Below are 12,087 nucleotides of genomic sequence, written 5' to 3'. Positions count from 1 at the left end.
TGTCAGCAGTTGTGTGACAACTAGCTGCCATTCACCCATTTCCAAATGGAAATGAATTTTCAGATGGGAATACAAAGTCCTGATGGTGCCCAGCTTGAATTCACAGTAGGAGAAACTGTGTGCTCCAAATCGTGAGTTCCTCCTGCTGAGATCACTGAGTTATATATTATGCTGCTGCACACACTGCTTCAGCATTTGATCTTTTCCATGACATCCTTTAACAAATAACTTTTCTCAGTCAATGAGGAAGGCAAATAGACACTAGCGTGCCTTTCATGTGTTTTGCCAGTTTTCAGTCATCTATATGATACTAAATTATGTCTCTATTAGCCTTCCTCTCCATGCCTATTCTCCTCCTTTGAAGAAGCATCTTTCCTGTCTTCTTGGATGCTTTCAAGTCTAAATGCCTAAATATGCCTAATCTCATAATCAAATGAACAAGATTTTCATTCATAGTCATAACACTAGAGTTTCTTAACAAAATGTGAACTTGATTTTGGATCTTTCCCCCTATGTAGACTCCAGATGAGGATTTCATTTTGCAAACTCATGTTTAAACTCTCTAGTGCTGATTCTGGTCTACTTAATATCCTTTTTACAAACACAAGACAATCAGTAGCATCCCACGAGTGGTGTCTCTGTAAGGCAGTTTTGATTCTGTTGCAGTTTCCCCATGTAAACCCTTGTTTCATACTCATCCTTCCCTTCTTCCTACAGTAAGACCTGCAGCAGCAAGCTCTCACTCTCAAAGCTTTGCTACCGAGTAGGAGTGATTTTATTAATGAGTTTGGAGTTTTGTGTTTGTCTATTTTTTTTTTTTCAAGAAATCTGCCTGTCAGTTTTTGGCCTTGATACCTCGCAAGAAAATCAGCATTTAAATATTGTTTATTTAAAATCTCTGAGCCCAAAAAGGTTAAATATTTGAACCTGTAATACAAACAACAAGATCAAACTAAATTATTTACTGGGGGATGGGCTAATGGAATATGGAATTTGAATATGACCTGTCAGTGCAGAATCTTCTAAGTATTTAAATTCCGGGATTGAACTGCTATGAGTGTGTAAAGTCATTCTGCAGCAGTAAAAAACCGTGAAAGTATCCTAGCCAGCTATTCTGGGGCTGTAAGATGATTTGTGTAAAGGGAGAAGCCTGAATTAGCTGCAATCATCATGTCATCTTGATTATCTGAGATATGCCGTCCTTTAAATGCTCATGTACATGTTCAGACATGCACATATCTTACTCAACTTTTTAGAAGATAAACTTTGATGCCAAAGTCAGACATTCTAGGAATGGACTTAGCTCTTGATGTAATTCTTCAATTCACTGCATCAAAATTGCTATTTTCACTTCATTACAACCTGGGGTTTTTTTCACCAAGTGAAGCTTATGTAGTGGATTTCACTGGATTTCAAGTGTGAGAAAATTGAAGTGTTTTACACTGTTAAGGTAATTTGAATCAAAGGAAAGGTAAAGATGCTTCATGTGTTTAGAATCTAATTATCTATCAGGTTGACTTGGAAATTGTCAGAAAAATAGTTCTGTCCTCAGGGAGCAAGTTTGGTAAAGCTGAAAGGGATGCCCATTTTTATGTATCAGGATCACAGTGTTTTATTCTGTATGACAAGAACAAAACTGAGTTCAGGCCCAGATAAGGAGTAGGCAAGAACACCTTCATAGTAAAATCTCTGTGGGAGCAGGCTGACGTGGGTGTCCAAGTAGAGGCTTTTTCCATACTAGATACAGCTAATTTCTATCCTTACAATCAGTGTCGGGCTGGTTTGTGCTTTGAACCACATGAGTTTACAGTCTCTATCTTGCACCCCATTACTTCAGATTCTTTGGGCATTCGTTGCCCTCTGGAATTTACTTTATAAATCAAACTCCCAACTACTGCTTCTGCAAAGCCTGCACCAGTGTTAAAAGCTTCTGATCGTAGCTCGTCTTCTACAGCTTGCCAGATTCTTCTCCCACCAATATATGACTCCCATCACCAACTAATTTCTTGCATTTTAATAACCCCTCCCAAATGTCTGTAACTCCAATTGCTATTTTATCTAGAATTATTGCTACTGTAATTTCATCAAAGTAGTATCCTTGAGCTCAAAACAGTATCCCAGAGCTCTGAGGTTAAGATCTGTCAAAAACTGTCAATGAACATCGCTCTTTTTGATAACAACAGTTATACAACAAAAGGCACAATCTGCATTTCTTTTAGAAGTGAACTGTGTATCAAACTTACTGCATCCATTCTACTTTTCCCTACCAAAATCATATATGAATAGACATAACTACCAGATGCATTTGCCCAGGCAAATGAAATGCATCTGAAAAATATAGTTTGTAAGTTCAGCGAGTATCCATCATACTCTTTACTGTTTGAATTGAAGCTGGAGACTCCATTTTACTCATAGCAACACAATTGTTTTATCTCAGCCTCTGCTGAGCCTTTTAAACTGTGTTTGTTGGGTTTTGGTGGGCTAAGGGTATCTCTACTTGTGTTTTGAAAAATAGTATTCATTCCAAATAGGCTTATCCAAAGGAACATGGTGCTTGTTCTTCATTGTTAACTGGACAGAGCTCATATTGCTATAATTGAGGTTTCGCTCAAAGGCTGCTAATACTAAAATGGGCTATTGATTATAGATTTCAGCAAGATTTTGACCTTGCTTCTATCATTTTCTCACAAATTTCAACCTGTATTATTATCAAACACTTAAGTTAGAAGAACATCTTGTCAATAGCTTCTGAGAGTGCAAGCATAATAAAAGAGGGTCAGAGGAAATAAGGCAAAAAAACACTTGTGACTTTCATGTGCACAAGGTTTGCAAACAGCTGTTGCTGTTCATGGTGACAGGCAGCTGCAATCACACTACATTTTATGCTAGTTACACATGCCAATCTCTTCCAGTTCATTTTGGATTTTAATGTTTAATTGGATCAGCAATTCATTACTAATTAGAGAAGAGTGAAATTCAGATTTTTTTATTCTTTGAGAAATTCCCATGTTTCAGTGTGGATTTTTATGCCAAACTGATGCAAAAGGATCATATTAGCCAGAGATGGGGCACCAGGTTGTTACAGGAGTCAGCCATAGTTGTATGTCCAAACCTACATCTAATGCTTGATTACAGGATGGAGTCTGGATATTGTCCTAATATCAGTCTTTGAAACTTATTAGCTACGGAAGCTAAGAAGAAACACTTTGCTCCCTATGAACAGGAGTTTTACCTCCACATGAAGCCCTGTAGTCTGACTGTGGCTGAGACAGAAAGTGGATGGTGTTCTTAGGGAACACCCGTTCTCCAGTGACAGTCCAGTGGCAATATCTAAGTACACTGTGACTCTTTCTTGTGGTGTACTATGACTGAGGCATTTGAGGTTGATGTTTGATAGTGTTCCAAGTCATCTGGTGTACTATGTCCGGAGGGACTGGATAAACCAGTGGTCCTGAAAAATGTGCTCCAGTGAAAACAAGAACCTTTAAAATCACCTCTAACAGATGAACAAAACAAGAAATAGAGGGCTTAGAGTAATTTCTTCCCAGCAAAAATGCTTGATAAGCCCTACCAAGGCAGGAATGCAATCACCTGGCCAAGTGTAACTACATAGATGAAACTACTAGCATATTTAACTGAGAAAAAACAGATAATATTTCCAGTCTGCCTTTCCACAGATTTGTGTCCTTGGTCCAGCCTATCTGAGTTTTCTGCTACTGATAAACAGTTGATTTCACACTGCCTTTCTTCCAGGTGAACAGGTTTTCATCTGCCTGGCTGCCTGTTTCCCACAGAATCTACAGAAGATTTACATTCAACTTTTCTTCAAATCTGGTTGAGTTCGGGCAACTGATTCCATAGTTACCGGAGAGGGAATACTGACAGTGAAATCACAGAAGCCCTGTTTCCTGGAGAAGAGGATAAATGGAAAATGGGGTGAGATAACCCTTCATTCCGGTAGCTATTGTCTCTTGCTACAGATGTCCATAGTGATGATGCAGTAGGGAAATGACAAGGGAGATGCAGGAAGATCTACCTCCACTGTCAGGCTGTTGTGCAACAGTCAGACCCATATGCAGTGCCAGATACAACTGATACAGCTATCAGATTTTGATGTACTGAGATACAGCTATTAGGAAATACCTGGGTGTCATTTGGCTATGCAGGCCCTGGTTCTTACCTACATAAGTAGAGTGGTAACTTGAGGTGAACTGTCCAGTTAATTTCTGTGGGAGAATCTTTACTGTTTGCATCCCTAAGGTTTCAAAAGTCTGTCTGTTTTAAGATACTGAAGCCGGATCAGAGCACAGTCTTGGCCTGGATTACTGCAGTTTTTCAAACTATTGTTTCCCAGCTGTTAGCAGGCTCCTACTAAGATCAGTAGTCCTTCTGCATCTAATTGAGGAATTCAGCTGCAGGTACACTGGAGTAATCATAGCAAACAATCAGCATTGTATTTAAATTTCCACTGGAAATTATTTTCTCCTTCTTCACATGCTTCCTTATGCCCCTGGGAAGATTTAGCATTCTTTGAGAGGGGGAAATCAAATTACTTCAAGAAACAAAATTGATGGGCCTAAGGAAAAAAAAAAAAATTACAAATCCTCTGCTGTTCTCTAAGGCAATTAAATTCTAATTGGAGGAATTGCCTCGCATTCAACTGCAGGCTGCACTAGGAAGGTTCTACAAGCTCAAAAGGGACACACATAGCAGCAGCACATATATTTCTTGCTTTAGGCAGCCCTGTATCCAGTGTGCACAATTGAATAATGGGAAGAGCTGACACTATAATGATTCCTGCTCTCTCACTATTCTGAAACAATAGGAGTCACCCCCTCAGGTGTGAATGACGCTCCTGAGACCTCTCCTGACTTACTGATTCATTACAGCTCCCAAGCAGTCAGTTGCTTACATTTCATCTGGCACTACTCATTTCCGTTCCAGAAACTGCATCTGTAGTTATCCCCTTTTCCTAGAACATCTGCCTATGGAGGAGTTTTGGGGCTCTTTTCTCTCTCCTGGAACCAGACCTCAGTATGAGCTAACGTGGAGTGAAATCTGCACTGCCTTACCCAGCAAAGCAAACCTGCTGGACTCTCAAACCAAGTCTACCGTTTGCAGAAGAGAGTAGTGCTTCTGAGCATCTAAAGGCCATGATTATCCTCTGCTTAAGGCTTGTTTTCCTCAGAGGAAAGCAGCTTGAGGTTTACTGGTTTCGTGAGGAGGAGTGTCAGAACAGTGCTATCGACTGAATATCCCAGCCCACTCATTCTGCTTCAATGATGTTTTTTGAGGTGCCTCTTCACTGAGGCATTAGAGAGGCATTGAGGATTGAGAGAAACAGAAGATTAGAGAGAAGGAAGTTAAAAGTAACTGGTGGTCAAGTCTCATTTTTCTGAAATAGTAGGAGCTTCTTTTGGTGTAACATAGTCCTTCTAGGGATTGCAGTGCTGTAAAATGAGATGCACTTTTGAGGAATCACAGCCCTGCCAAAAAGTATAGCAATATTTACAAAATCACAGAATGGGCAAGGTTGGAAGGGACCACAGTGGTCATCTGGTCCAACCTCCCTGATCAAGCAGGGTCATTCTACAGCACACTGCACAGGATTGTGTCCAGATGACTCCTGAATATCTCTGGTAAAAGAAGACTCAAACACCCTTGCTGGGCAATCTGTTCTGGTGCAAAGTCACTCGTGCAATAAAGTACTTCTTCATATCCAGGTGGAACTTCCTGTGCATCAGTTTCTGCCCATTGCCTCTTGTCCTATTGCTTGGCACCACTGATAAGAGCCTGGCTCCATCCTCTGGACACCCTTCCTTCAGATATTTATAGACATTGATGAGGTCACCTCTCAGTTGTCTCTTGTCAAGGCTGAACAGGCCCAGGTCCTCAACTTTTCCTCATAAAAGAGATGCCCCAGTCCCCTCAGCATCCTGATTGCCCTCCACTGGACCTGCTCCAGGAGCTCCATGTCTCTCTTGTCCTAAGGAGCCCAGAACTGGACACAGCACTCCAGATATGGCCTCACCAGGGCTGAGTAGAGAGGCAGGACCACCTCCCTTGACCTGCTGGCAATGTTCTTCCTAATGCACCCCAGGATACCATAAAAATAAAAAATTAATAAAAAATTAAAATAATATTTAAAAATAAAAATAAAATATAATAAAAATAAAAATATAAAAATAAATTCAAAAATAAAGGTAAAATAAAATATTAAAAATAAAATAAAATGAAAAAATAAAATAAAAATCTTATAACAGTAAATTTTAAAATAAAATCAAATTTAAAAAAATAAAAGAATAGAATAAAATAAAACCAAAATAAGGTCAGAAATTAAAAATAAAATGAAAATAAAAATAAATGTAAACAAGAAAAATAAAATGAAAATATAATAAAAATAAATTTAAAAAATAAAGACTACAATTTCAAAAAACAAAATAACATTTAAAAATAAAATAAAATAAAATAAAATAAAAAATAAAAATAAAAAATAAAACAAAACAAAATTTAAAATAAAATAAAAATTAAATAAACGATAATAAAAAATAAAATGAAAATGGAAATGAAAATAAAATTAAAAATAAAACAGACATAAAAATAAAAAAATAAAATTGTAATAAAAATAAACTAAAAATAAAATTGAAATAATAATTAAATAATTTTATTTTCTTTTTTATTTCGGTTTTTTATTTTTTTTTTTATTCTCTTATTTTTTTATTTTCTTTGCAGACTTCAGGGGGCCCTGGGGACCTATCATAATTGACAGAGAGAGCATCCAATGGAACGGTGCGGGAGGCGGTGCGAGTCGCGTCGTGACCAATAGAAGATCGGAGCGAAGTTCACGGCATCCAATGGGGAGGCGGCGGGGACTGCAGTGTTTGTGTGCCCCCTCGCTCCCTCCTCTGTGCTCTCCCCTCCCGCTCGGGGCGCGGCCGAGCAGCGCCAGGTGTCCGTCCCGCTCTCCGCGGTGCCGGTGGCCCCCGGCGCGCTGAAATCCAAGCGACTGCCCCGCGTCCGCCAGAATCGCCGGAGAACAACATGGCGGCCGCCTAGGTCGGGGCAACGTGGCGCCCCCCTTTGCATGCTCCGTACAACATAATGGCGGCCTCCAGGGCTCGCCCCTGTCTCCTTAAAGCCTTTAGGGCTGATTAAGCCCCATCTGCGCACCACGCGGCCGGGTAGTTAAATTCTCGCCTAGGAAAAAAACGTGTGATTGGAATGTTGTGTTCGAATCTCGTCTCCGATTTTAATTTTTATGTTATAAAAATTGGGAACCCGCATCGGGAAAACGGGGACCAGCTACCGGACACCGGCGCAGCCCCGAGCGGGAAGGGAGAGCGCAGAGTAGGGACCGAGGGGGCAGACAAGCTCAGCTGCCCCCGCCGCCTCCCCATTGGCTGCCGTGAGGTTCGCTACGCATTTCTATTGGTCGCGCCGCATCTCGCACCGCCTCCTCCACCGTTCCATTGGCTGATGTCGCTGTCAATCCCACCAAGTCCCCAAGGGGTGACAAAATTAGGATGAAAAGTAAAATTTAAAAAGAAAAATAAAATTAAAATAAAAAAATAAAATAAAATTTAAATTTAAAAATTAAAGTAAAAAGTAATAAAAATTAAAATAGTAATAACAACAAAAATAAAATAAAAATGAAAATAAAAATACTCATTAAAAATAAAATAAAAATAAAATTTACAAAATAAATTTTAAAATTACAAAAACAAAATTAAAAATTAAAAATTAAATAAAAATAATTTCAGAAATTAAAATAAAATTTTTAAAAATAAAATAAAATTTGGGCAGTAGGCTGTGTCAGCATGAGACTGATCGACCCCCCGGCAGCACTGGTGGGTTTCTTCAGCTTTCAACCCAAGCAGAGCTTTGTAGGGTGGCAGTGCCCCCTCCCCAGGCCACTCTGTTTAAAGCATCGGGGTACCTGAAGCACTTGGCACTTGGAAAAATTTGCATCAAGCTTGTTTGGTTTTCCCTGGAGCTGCTGTGGTGTTTGCAGTGATGCGAATGCCTAAAAGACAACTATGTCCAGCAAGGGACTTCCCAGAGCTCCCTTTGCGAAGCTCCTCAGCCCTGATAGTCACTTTCCCCTGAATTATGAGACAGCCCTTTATTTAACTGAGGTGGTTGTTGCTCTCAAGTGGTTTTTGGAAAGCTGACTCCCAAGGGGAACTATGAATATACCTCCAGCTAGCTGCTTTAGCTGCACAAAGAGTCGGCTGTAGGCCCTGTGGTGAATGGGTATTCCCTGTGGATATTTCAGTGCCTGCCTACCTTTTTGCTCCTCCTCACAGAGCAGGTGGCTTGGCATGGGTGGGCGAATAACCTTGGTTCCTGTGCAGGTTTTATTTAGTTTTGTCCTTTTCCAAACTTCCTGTGTTGTGGGGGGAAACTGAGAAGAGAAGAGAAATGGTAAAGAAAGTTGAGAGACCCCAGCAGTTCCCCCTCTTGCAGAGCAGCAGGAGAAAGGGAAACAGGCAGTCAATCTGTCTCAAAGAGTCAGGAGAGGAGCTATTCTATGTTAGGTGTGTCTTCCCTTGCAATCTCAGCACCTGACTGCGGGAAATCCCACCTCAGAGCCTCACTGTTTTTATTGTACAGTTTTATTGTTAAATAGTGTTGTGTTCTGCTCTGGTGCAAGCAGTGGTGAATCTGTAAAAGTTGTAGAGTGGGTGCAGTTCAGCTTGTAACCTGCCATCCCAAGAGGCCTTTGCAGTGTCATTTTCCATAGTTTTTTGAGCTACTCTTGGAAGGGATGCATTGCCATGCTCTGTCGGTAAACTGGCGCAAGAAAATCGGGACGGTGTGCTGTAGGAAGGCTGTAAAATTGCTCACATTAATGAGGCAGTTGATGAAATTCAAAAGGTTTTGCAAGTCCCCTTTGAATAAAGTAACTCTATTTTTCGACTGTCCTCTGTCAGATGTGCCTGTTGTATGAAACTATCCAAATATTTTCTCTCTCTCTCTCTTTTTCCAGAGATATTTGCTGAAGTCATGAGCTCTGGTGTTGACCAGTAGCCTCACTGGCCTGTTACACTACATCAGACAGGGATTACAGTGACTGGGACTGGAAGAAAGCATGCCTTAATTGTTTCTCCAGGACGTTAAATATCTTCAAGTTTTTTTGTAGTTTTGAAGACTTAGAAACCTAGAAACTTAGTTTAGCTATTTTTTTTAATTGTTAAAAAAAAAAAAAAAAAAAAAAAAACACAGCTTGAAGTTTTTTGCCGTTTTGAAGACTTAGAAACTTAGAAGCTGAGTTTAGTTATTTTTTTGAATTGTTCAAAAAAGCAGCTGCAAGCAAAAATATTTTACATAAAGTTGAAGTTTTCTTTCAAAGGTTCCACTGGGAAACCTTTGCACTGTGTTTTTCTTGGGTAGCACTTTGCTGCCTTGAAGTACCTGCCTTTTAGAAGACAAAGGGCAATGAATTGTCTGAATGGCCCCATGTATTGATGGTCTAAAAACATTTCTCTTATGAGTAACCAACAGGACAATAATCACACATATCTGTGACAAGGACACCTGCCTCCAGAGGTTATTATGTGACATGCCCCAGTCTGCAGCAGTTATGTGCCTAGAAAACATGCCAGAGGAGTGTTTTCCGAGCAAGAATGCAATCTCGGAGTCTTGATTCCTCCAAATAGCACAGAGCAGCATTCTGTGACAGTAAAACCAGCAAAGGGATCTGCTTTGCTTGCTTTCCAGCCTCACCCTCTTGCTTTTGTCAGCCAGCATTCTCTGCTGTAAGTTCACTTTTTCAGTCATCGCTGCTTTGGTCCTCCTTGCTGTGCTCCTGTGCACATCCACTCCCTCAGCGCTCAAATTGAGTTACTGAGGATCTTGCTCAGTTTTAGCCTTGTAAACCTCAGGATGGGGTGGCACAATGACAAGGTGTGTTTGGAAACAGCTCTGCCTGCCTTCTGTGGCAGAGGGATGTCACTCACAGTAACATTGGGCTGCTTTTTGTCATTGTGGTGGATGAGGGTGGAAAGCTGCACTGGGTCACTGTGATTGCTTGGACACTGTGCTAAGCCTGAGAGCTTCCATGGGGAGGAATCCCTTCTGGTTGAAGAGGGACCAAATGGCTGAATGTGTAACATAAGACAAATTTTGCATGTGGATATTTGCCTGCAGGCACTAGTGGTCTCGGTGAATATCTAGGAGAGGGATTTAGTACCAAAGTACCTTGTGTGGGAGAGAACTCATGGGCTCCTTCTCAGCCACACCATAGAATGGGCCCTGCAACTAAGAAACCTGTCAAGGGAACACAGAAGGGAATAATTAGCTGTTTGCAAGCCTTTTTCCTTCTCACAGTAACAGTGAAGGCAGCATCACCAGCATTTGTGTGTTCAGTAATATGACACCTTTCTTTACCCAAAGACTTCCCATGGTGTGACAGCAGCATCTGCTGTTCTCATATCTAAAAGTGTGCCTTAGCCCTCTGGTCCTCTCACATCCCTCACCCTGTCTCTGACAGACCCGTGGGAGTGGTGAAGAGAAGGATGGTATCCCAAAATGACGGTGTTTATAATAAAGAATTATCTCCCTTTTCCACATCATTTCACGATATAGGAACAGGTCCGGATAGGTGCAGCAGTACTCCCTTAGTAAAATACCCATTCATGGGTTTGAGGATCATGGGTCATGGCTGGGGCTTCCCACACCTTCAGGGGACTGTCCTTTTATGCTCACTTTGTCAAAAGTCTTAGTGAGTTTCAGGCATAACCTGTTCTTAGAAAGTGGAAGGAAAGTCCATGTTCCCTCCCCTTCACCCATCAAACTTCACTTGCCTTCCTCCTCCCTGGAGCAGTGACTGCTCCCAGTAAGCTGGGGACATAGGCTCAGCATTAACTGTCTTGTTCTTGGGAAGCATGGGGGTGGTCAGCCAGCATGAAGGCTGAAGTGCACTTTGGAGCTCGATTCCAGACTAGTGGATCAATTTTTCTTCTGACTTTTTCTTCAGACAAAGCTATTTTTAGAATCATCAGCTGAGGAGGAGGGAGGGTCCCTGTCACGTGGAAGCCTGGTGTCATCCTGCTTTTGTGAGGTCTAGTAGAAATTGTTCCTGTCCACAGCAGGGGGGTGTTGGAACTCAATGATCTTTAAATTCCCTTCAACATAAGCCATTCTATGATTCTATGAAATAATAGGAAATTTTTTAAAATGCATCATATTTCAAGCTTGAGCCACATCAGGGGCCTGAGAAGCATTAGGAAAGATGCTTGTTGTTTTCACTTGGGCCTATTCAGGCCTTTGAAATAAAATAAAGAAAAAAAAAAAAGGAAAACCTAACACCCCCCCCCCCCAAAAAAAAAAACAAACATAACAGTGAAGAAATAGCATTTGCCATTAAGAAGTAAACCATTCATCCAAGGAAGAACACAAGCTGAATCCTAGAAGGAAAGGAGGCAGCTATGGTGGCAAAGCAGCATTACCATGCAATATCTGTTTAAAAGAAATAATACATATGTTTAAATTGCCACATGTTCTATTTTTAAGATGCCATTTATTTAATAGTTGAAAACTCCACTGACATGGAGATAGAGATCTATTGTGTGATTGAAAGTCAAGTCTGACTGCAATGTCCTTGGTTTTGGTTTTGTCCTCTCCCCACCCTTTTGGTTCCCGTGATTAATCTGTACATCTTAAACTTACTCAGGGGCTGTATGTCCCTCCTGTAATAAGAAGCCTTTTTCTGCCCTGTGAATGATGGAGATTCTGAGAGGGTCAATTCAATCATGCAGGGAAATAACCAACAATGAAGTTTGTTATGAGACTGTGTAAATTGTAGAGGATACTGAAAACTGTTTTAATACCCACTAGATACGTTGCTCATACAGATGTTGTGTATAGAAATGTACTGTTTTGTTGGGGGTCAATGCACTTTTTCACTGAGTGCTTAGAAAACCAATGGCAAAATTGCTTTTTATGTAAGAAGAAAAATATCTTGTTAACTAAAAAAAAAAAAAAAAAAAAAAAAAAAAAAAAAAAAAAAAAAAAAAAAAAAAAAAAAAAAAAAAAAAAAAAAAAAAAAAAAAAAAAAAAAAAAAAAAAAAAAAAAAAAAAAAAAAA

Source organism: Empidonax traillii, unplaced genomic scaffold, assembly GCF_003031625.1.
Source record: "Empidonax traillii isolate 1590-97213 ecotype Southwest subspecies unplaced genomic scaffold, ASM303162v1 scaffold144:size1428860, whole genome shotgun sequence".
NCBI lineage: Eukaryota > Metazoa > Chordata > Aves > Passeriformes > Tyrannidae > Empidonax > Empidonax traillii.
Note: the sequence above shows the minus strand (reverse complement) of the source record.